This window comes from Podarcis liolepis (assembly GCF_965112155.1).
Source record: "Podarcis liolepis genome assembly, chromosome: 6".
NCBI classification, from domain to species: domain Eukaryota; kingdom Metazoa; phylum Chordata; class Lepidosauria; order Squamata; family Lacertidae; genus Podarcis; species Podarcis liolepis.
In genome coordinates, this window is record NC_139559.1 from 59,560,396 (window position 1) to 59,569,213 (window position 8,818).

General features: G+C 42.5%; 1 long non-coding RNA gene across 4 annotated transcripts in view; it reads left to right on the forward strand.

Moving 5' to 3' along the window:
- LOC310710041 overlaps positions 1–1,080 on the forward strand; it is a 46,111-nt gene extending 45,031 nt beyond the window's left edge. For all 4 annotated transcript variants that reach the window (XR_014527749.1, XR_014527750.1, XR_014527751.1 and 1 more), the window contains one exon: positions 536–1,080. This is a non-coding gene — a long non-coding RNA (uncharacterized lncRNA). The remainder of the gene's footprint in view (positions 1–535) is intronic.
- Positions 1,081–8,818: the final 7,738 nt, after the last annotated feature.

Consider the following 8,818-nt stretch of genomic DNA (forward strand, 5'->3'; position numbering starts at 1 on the left):
GCAGTCCCGTGGAACTCGCTGCCTCTTGCTTCTGAGTCCGCACATTAGGCTGGAGGAAATCGGGGGCGGGGGGCTCAAAACCTCGCTTCCTTAACACACCTGCCGCCGCTTCCCCGAAGGATCTCTCTTTGCAAACTTGTCGGGATGGGGTGTGGGCACTTTGGGCAGAGCTCTGCCTGCGCCGGGCCGTCTGCTTTGTCGCTTTACGATCCTCTAGGAGCGCGATAGTCTCCTTCAAGGCGGGGAGGGGGACCCGGGGTGTGTGTTTGTTTTTGAATCAGTGACATTACTGTATTTTTAAAAAGGAGAACTCGCGTGCAGCCGAAAAGGCTTCCTTCGTAGCCCACTGGTGCAATAGACCTTTCCGAGAGATCTTAAAAATCTCCGGCTTGTTTGCAATTCCGCCCCGCTCCCTTTACATTCAAAAATCGTCATGTTTTGGCCAGCTCCCGCCAAGAACTTGTTAACACTTTGTCTGCGCGATCCCTGCTAGCTTTTCCTTCGCTCCTTTATTTTTCTCCCTCTTTTGGTTCAGATTGGTGTTCTTAGTTTCAAATGCTGGGAGCAGCGGGAAGAGAAGCGTCGGCTTCAACCCAGTCGTGACGACGCATGAAAGGTGACTTCACCTGGCCAGTTTTGGCTACCGAGCCACATAGCTTAACCCTTTCTATCCCAGGGTCAGAAGCTGCCTTAAATCTCAGAATACTCTGCAAGCAGACGAAGAATGACAGGGATGTTAACAAAGCAAAAGCAAAACCCACGATAAGCTCCAGAGACAACTCCAAACACACTTGGGTTCAAGTCCTGTCGAATAGCTTTCCCCATTTCCCTGCTTTTAAATCATGAATTTTTGACTCGGATGAACTTTAGATTGCTTTTATAGGTTAATTGGCTCTTATTGTTTCTCTGTGGTGTTTGACTCAAATGCTGAATTTTTAATGCTGGGGTTTGTTTACTGGTTTTATTGTGTAGTGCTGGAGTTTTTTGTTGTACTTTAGTGTTTGGTTTATGAACAACCCACAGAACACTGTTGTTGGGTGGCATTTGAACAATATTAATAAAGAAAGGCAGTGGCACTTACTTCAGAGGAAATGTTCATAGGATTGTACTCACAGTCCAACAGATGCTTAATTTATGCATAAGCTACATCAGCATCAAATGAGCTTTTAGGCAAAGGTGCATAGGATTTGGATTCCGGAGGCTTCTTTATTTCATAGCTGATTTAGAAAGCTTAAGTGGCACATTATTGGTAAGAAACTTCTCTGCAACCATGAGAAATGAAAATGTTTTCATTTTAGCTTGGAAGAGACCAAAACCAACCCATGTATATGGTGTTTATTGACCTGACTAAGGCCTTCAACACTGTAAATCGTAATGCCCCGTGGACTGTCCTTCTAAGAATTGGCTGCCCAGATAAATTTGTAACATCCTTTGGCTCCTCCACGATAATATGATAGCAACAATCGCAGGTAACAGTGGCTCTCAAAGCAAACCATTTACAGCGGATACATTTATAAATCAGTTTCATACAAAAAATAACAAGGTGGTATACAACAACAACCCCAGTATTATGATAAAAGCATCAGGACACATCATTTAGTTGGCAGAAAATCTCAGGTTTGAAAGACTAGTTTGCATTTGAAGGCATCTACTCCCAAACACACAAGTATTTCTTTGGGAAGTTTATGTTCTGTGGGATACATTTGCTTGAATGCCCAAGGGTCCCAAGCCTGTAGAACTGGAGGAAAGGGTAAAGGAAGAGTCAAAAGTTCAACTTTGCAAACCTTTCGAAATGGTATGGTTAGCCTGGGCCCATGGGTATAGCAAGGGAGTTGCAGCTGCTCCTACCTCCCAAATCAAGCAAGTAAATAAAAATACCTGTGACATAATTGCTCAGTTTGTTAACTTGGTTCTGCCCCCGCCCCTTAAATCCTGGTTATGCCCATGCTTGGGCCTAACAGTGATGTGAGGTGCAAGTACAGCATTCTGACTGCTGTCCTCTTAGCAGGCAACCCACACAGCCATGCTTACAAGGAAGAGACCTGTTCTTTCTCAGCCGCTGCCTTGGAGGCTTGGTGGATGGGAAACAGAACAGGAGTAAAGCGACCTGGACTTTTTCAGGATGTCTACCTGGGTGAAGGCCTGGATAGGCTCTTTCTCAGTCAATTGCCCAATTGTTCTAGCAATTAGTTCACTTTCTTGCTCCATCTGCAAGTTCTGTTACGTCAACTTTATGAATTTGTTGTTTTTTCCATCCCCCAGCTTCATCATTAACATTAAGATTCAAACATCTAGCTTGCTACGTACAAATGGTTACTGATCCTTCAGTTTCTAACAGTACAATGCTGCCATCAATGAAATGGTATCTGTTGGGCTTGTTAGACCTCAGGAGTAAGCTATCCATTTATTCATCACCCACTGCTTCCCTTTTGTAAGCACAATGTAACAGATACAGAGATTTTCTCTCTCATATACAAATGTGACGTTTAAGGGTTGATTGTGTGACCAAAGCAGGTCATTCCAAGTCTTCTGAGGACAAGATGTAGGCCTGTACCTTTGGCAGATGATATTTCAGACCATTAATTGTGCTCTTAATTATTTGGAAGCTACCGTATGTGGTCAGTTGAAAGTACTGGTCTCTTGCATGCTACTGTGGCAATCTATAGGAGGTGAAAGGTAACACGGCCAAGTAATTCATGTCCAATTGAGGTGTAATACTATCATCATATGGGCGCAGACCTGTTAATCAGTACTATCCTGTTTGAGACATGTAGGTTTGGGCCAACATGGCTTCTTCTGCAATGGCTCTTAAGAAGGGCATATAGGTGTCCTGCCCTTAGGCCACCATGTCCCTTCTGTACCCACATGTCTCCTACCTGTGGCTTTTGCACATCATCACCCCTTCAATATCTAGCTGAAGAAAGGCATTCATTGAAACGGTGTTGACCCAATACCAGGACCACAGAGCACCATGAAGCTATTGGCTCTGTTGCAACTCCACACCTGATATTATTGTGCTATTGTTTCGGCATATCAAATGGTCTTACTTCCATGCAAAAGTTGAAAAATGGGATGTGGGGCATGAGTGGGATCATGTGCTAATATGGGCTGCAGTCATGTACAAGGCTATCGTGTTCTGAAATATCAGGCAGTGTTGGCTTTGGAAAGTCCTGGAAATCTCAGCTTTCCACTCAGCAGATCTCCTCTGTTCCCTTTGCTATAATACAGGCATAGGCGAACTTGGCCCTCCAGATCTTTTGGAACTACAATTCCCATCATCCCTAGCTAATAGGACCAGTGGTCAGGGATGATGGGAATTGTAGTCCCAAAACAGCTGGAGGGCTGAGTTTGCCTATGCCTGATATAATACAAAAGTAGCTCAGGGAAAGGAAAATTTAAAGACATAAATATCAAGAAATTGTGGCCTGCTGCCATGCAACTCAGTTTTTTAAAAGCACCATAAAAATCTACATGATTAACCTATTCATATAGGTCTGCCAATTTGCTAAAGAAAATATTCTTTTTATTGAAATGGAGCATAAACTCAGTCTTTTACAGACGGTCTCCAATTGCATGTCTGAGTAAGCCTGTGAGTGGGCAGCTGTGCATCCTTCTGTAGAGAAAACCACCACCATCACCTGTTTATTTGTAACGAGAAGAAATATAACCATCCCAAAAATGTATTATAATATAATCATAATATCAAGTATTTTAAAAAATCAGTATAACATTGCCTAAGACAATACTAATAAGCTACCCTGATTTAACAGCTTAAAGCTAAACAGAGATAATAATGCTGAGCACAGAAATAAAAAGGTAGCATACAAAACTACATATATTCATTCATAATATACAAATATACCATTTTTAGTATATGAAGTGAAATAAGTGTGCTTCTGCCATCTCTCAGCCTAATCTACCTTACAGGGTTGTGGTGAGGATAAAATGCAGAAGAGGAGATGTGTGTGCTCCACCTGGGGCTCCCTGGAGGGAAGGCAGGATATAAGGATAATAATGAATTAATAATTCTGTATAAACAGAAGAGAATATAATGTGTAGTGAGTGTTTTGTTTTCTGTTGGGTTTTTTTGCTTTTCTTTCTGTTTCTGTTGCAGCAAACTAAAGAGTTTCTATGCTACTTAAGATGGAAAGTAAAAGTTAAATAATAATAATAATAATAATAATTTTATAAATATTATTATTTCCCAAGTATGTGAAGACCATAGTGTTCCCAATGTGACTTACATTAATAGCAAACATATAAAAAGCATTAAAGTATACCGTTAAAATTGCAATAAGACTGTTGGTTTAAATAAACCAGACACAGTAAAATGCAATAATCATCAACAAAAAAATGGCACCAGGCAAAAACATTCCTCTTTACCCTGGTCTTTAGCCATTAAATAATATAAGGCTTGTTAAAGCTGGGGGGGGGCTGTTATTTTATCATTATGCTGTCTATTATCGTGGTTTTTATTTTGTATTTATTAGTGTGCTCCCTAATGGAGAATCAGCTTTACCTCTTGCAAAGTTTTAAGTTTATCTGGTTTACCAGCCAATAAAGTTCAATAGTGAAAGATCCTGTCAGTTTTCAGATTAGTTAGCCAGCGGCCCAGAAAGATTCCCAAATGCTTAAATTCTTTTTTTCAACAGAATTTGGCATCCTGTCCAGATTGACACCTCATACTGTTGCAGCAGCTGTCAGAGCAATAGGACTCTTGACAACCAGGAAGGAAGCACTGTGCCTAGCCAAAAACAGGGAAGGAAGTAAATCTCTGTGAGATCAGAGGATGCAGTTGTAGATTGCAGCCTGAGGGATTCCTAAGCAAAACTGTCTGTCATTGTTGTGAACCTTTTGACTTCACTGAACAAAGGAAGTTAACCTTGCTCCCAGTCATCTAGTTCAGCTGGGTCTATAAGAGGGTTTCCCCAGCTTTTTCTGGAAAAACCAGCAGTGACTGAATCTTCCACCTCCTTCACACATAGATGAAGCTTGACACCTGAGCTTCAGGTTCAAATGTGGGCTCATATAATTGTTAAAAAGCCATTGTGCACTTGGCAATGTGGTGGGGCCTCTGCAGAGTGGGTTTCTCCACCTACTTGCACTTGGCTGGCTCTTCAGGAAACCTATAATCATGTGCTGCACTTGGCTGATCTCTTGATTATACCTTCATTACCTGATGCTGACACAAGGACACTGAAAAGCACGCATGTTCTCGAGGTGGGTACTCAGGATTACGTCACATGGATTATAGTTACCTGCCAAAACAGTTTCAGTAGCCTGCCCTACACCTGGCGACAAAAGATTGTGAAAATGGCAGATAACATTTCTTCCTACCCTTTGGGTATATTGTAATTTCACTAAGCAGGAATATTTATAAGCCCAGGTGTGGTCTAAAGTAGGGGTGGCCTGAGGGCTGCACAACCTTCTGAGGGCAACATGACAGTGTTGGGCAAGGGCAGAGGCAAACATGAGTGAAGTAATGAATGTAAGCTGTTAAGTTGTGGGTGAACATATCAGACGACACAGCGATTCTTCAAACAGCTCTTGTTTATTCACAGGCCAGAACAGAACTGAACTGAAGGGTTCAGCCAGCCTGCTTATATAGAGCTCCACTACAACGCAACAGTAACCACTTTCTGTAACTATCCAATCACTGAGGGTCACTTTCAATTCCTTATTTGCATATGTGGACCTGAGTGAAAACTATCTACAGTATCCCCCTGCTGGCCCAGGGTGAGAACTTCAGTACATAACATAAACTTTACCTGCGCACAGCACTCAACACTCACTCACACAGCCCTCCTGTCTTCCATTCAAGCAAGCAAGAGTCACCATCAGAGTTCAAGCATTCCATCCAGGAAAAACAGTGGGATGTACATAAGGAGCCCTTTTTGCAGTGCTATTTTTCTCACCATGAATGCCTCCCTCTTTCACTTAGAATAGCAATGACACCCAACTGAGAGGTTCTGCAACTGCGTTCTGGTGAGTCTCCCCTGAAAAAAAGCCCTGATGCTGACCTAAAGACGACATTGTGCCAGCTTTGCTCCTGCTCTGGTCCTGCTGCTGCTGTCAGCGAAACCATTGGTTTGACTTAGCTCAACCTGGGCTCAAGGTTTGTCTTCTTCCTTTGCTCCACCTGCAGCAAAGTTTTGTTCTTGAGTTTACAACTTGATGGAGGAGACAAGCTAAGTCAAACCATGGCTTAGCAGCAGGAGAATCTGGGGAAGGAGCGCAGGAGCCTCCATCTCTTCCAGGAGCCGTCACACTTAATGTGTTTACACTAAGTCATGGTTTGCCTTTGTGTTATGTGCAAGCCAGCTTATAGGAAAAAGCATAATACTCTTGATAATGTGGGAAGACGATTGCCATTTCACTTGCCTTTCTGCATCTGGAAACAGCCTAAATCTCTGCCTATATTTAAGGTGGAACTAAGCAGTACAAGAAGGGACACCCCCCCAAATGGTCTAATTTTGAAGGACAGTGACTTGGAGGCAACATTCTGAAAAAGGAACAAAGTACAACATTCAGAGATCTGGGAATCATTTGCAAGGTGCCACTCTTCATTGGTTCTTTAATTCAGCTTTAGGCTGGCCTTAAGCTAGCTAAACCACAGAGAAGGGTAAATGTCTGGGAAAATAATAGCAGGACTCATCTTTGTTCCATTTTAAGATACGTTCAGTTTTTGTTTTCTCTTTTCCTAATCCCTTACATTAAGCATGGAGTGGGGGTGATGTTTAGCTAGCCAATCCAGCATAAATGTCCAGGGCACAGGTGTTCAGTTTATTGCCAGTTGTTTTCAGGTAGACATCGTCAAGGAAGTCACAAGGCCAGTTCCATGGTTGAAGCCTGCAGGCAGTGCCGGATTTATGTATAAGCTAAACAAGCTATAGCTTAGGGCCCCACTCTCGGGGGGGAGGAATTAAAGAAAAAAACCACTGGATGTACATTTTCAAAGTATAAGATAAAAAACAAATAAAATAAAACCTCCATACAGCAACAGTGTTTTGTGTTGTGTAGGCTCCTATTTCTGTACAAATGGCTTTAGATACCTATTAGGTCCATAAATTACCATATAGCATATACTTGACACAAAAAACAGCAACAATTTGTTGTTGACAAAGGACAGCTAGACATATAAAGGGCCCTATTACCTTCAGTAGCTTAGGGCCTCATCAAACCTAAATCCAGCCCTGCCTGCAGGAAATAAACCTGTGGACCTCCAAATGCTGGATTCCAACTCCTATTAGACCCTGCCAGCATGGCCCAATGGTCAGGGATGATGGGAACCATCATTGAAGAACATAGGGAGGGCCAAAGTTTTCCCATCCTGAATGCAGTCAGTAACACAAACTTCTTGAACGGCTTGAGCAAATGGGATTACCAATTGAGAACCTGCATGGTCAAGGTTAGGATAATGGAAGTAACATGAAAGGCAAAGAAAATAGTGTGCAAAAGAGAGTCCACAGGACTTTTTGTGCCCTGTAATGCACACCTTTTAAACTTGGTAGTCAATGATGCCTGTTAAATGTTGTCTGGAAGCAAATGGTTTCTTCAGTTTGGTTCAACAGGTCTATAATTATTTCTTTGCACTGGCCATGTATCAGACTTAGGCATAACTGTTAAGCCATTGATTGAAACAAGTTGGGAGAGTCGCATTGATGCTTTGAAACCACTGAGCTATCATCTTGGAAGTATATATGATGCTTTAATAGAAATGCTTGATGACACAAGCCTAAACGATTTATCTGGAAATACTTCTTGAACTTGAAGCTAAGGCCCTTGCTGATGCAGATTATAAGTTCAAGTTTGTGGTATCTCTTGTTGCATGGTACAACATCCTTGAAGTCAGTCTTACAACCAAGCTTCTATAAAACAAGGGAGCTGATTTAAATTAAGCTACAAGCCAATTGCAAGTAACCAAGAATTGCCTTGTGGGCTGCAGGTGTGATGATGGATGCTACTGAGCAAGTTTTGGTAGATGCTACTGTTCAAACCTCCAGTCAATCATGAAGCTTACTAGGTGACCCTTGTCCTGTTACGGTCAAATAGGCCTGCCTTGCAGGGTCACAGTGAGGATAAAATGAAGAGGGAAAGAAGCATGTGTCTCTCATTGCTCAAAAGATTTTGATAGTCTTATTAAAAATAATAAACAATGTTATCCTTGTATGTTAGCTTAGATTGGCAGCCACTGAGCTCTAGGGCTGGAAATGGTGATTTGTAGGTTATTAATCTCCTGCCAACCTAGCAGTTCGAAAGCACGTCAAAGTGCAAGTAGATAAATAGGTACCACTCCGGTGGGAAGGTAAACAGCGTTTCCATGCGCTGCTCTGGTTCACCAGAAGCAGCTTAGTCATGCTGGCCACATGACCCAGAAGCTGTACGCCGGCTCCCTCAGCCAATAAAGCGAGATGAGCGCCGCAACCCCAGAGTCTGTCATGGCTGGACCTAATAGTCAGGGGTCCCTTTACCTTTAATCAATGAAGAGATTGAGCCCCATATTTGCTATCTACTGTTGCCCCGCAGAGCCGTATACAGATTTCAGCCCTTTCCTCTAGCCTTCGGGGAGAAAAACACACACACACACACACACACACACACACACACAATTTCTGGGAACCAGATGTTGTCAGGGACTGCTTTTGTGCTCCTTGTTGTAATGTTGTTGTGTCTGGGAGCAGAAGTGTCGACAGGTTCATGCTGGAAACTGAATTGTTGCCATGCTCCATTATTTGGCTAGAGGCTGTTGTGTCTCTAGACAAACCAGTTTTGCAGGGTTTTTAAGCTGGATGCTGGAGAATCTGAAATTGCCCCCATA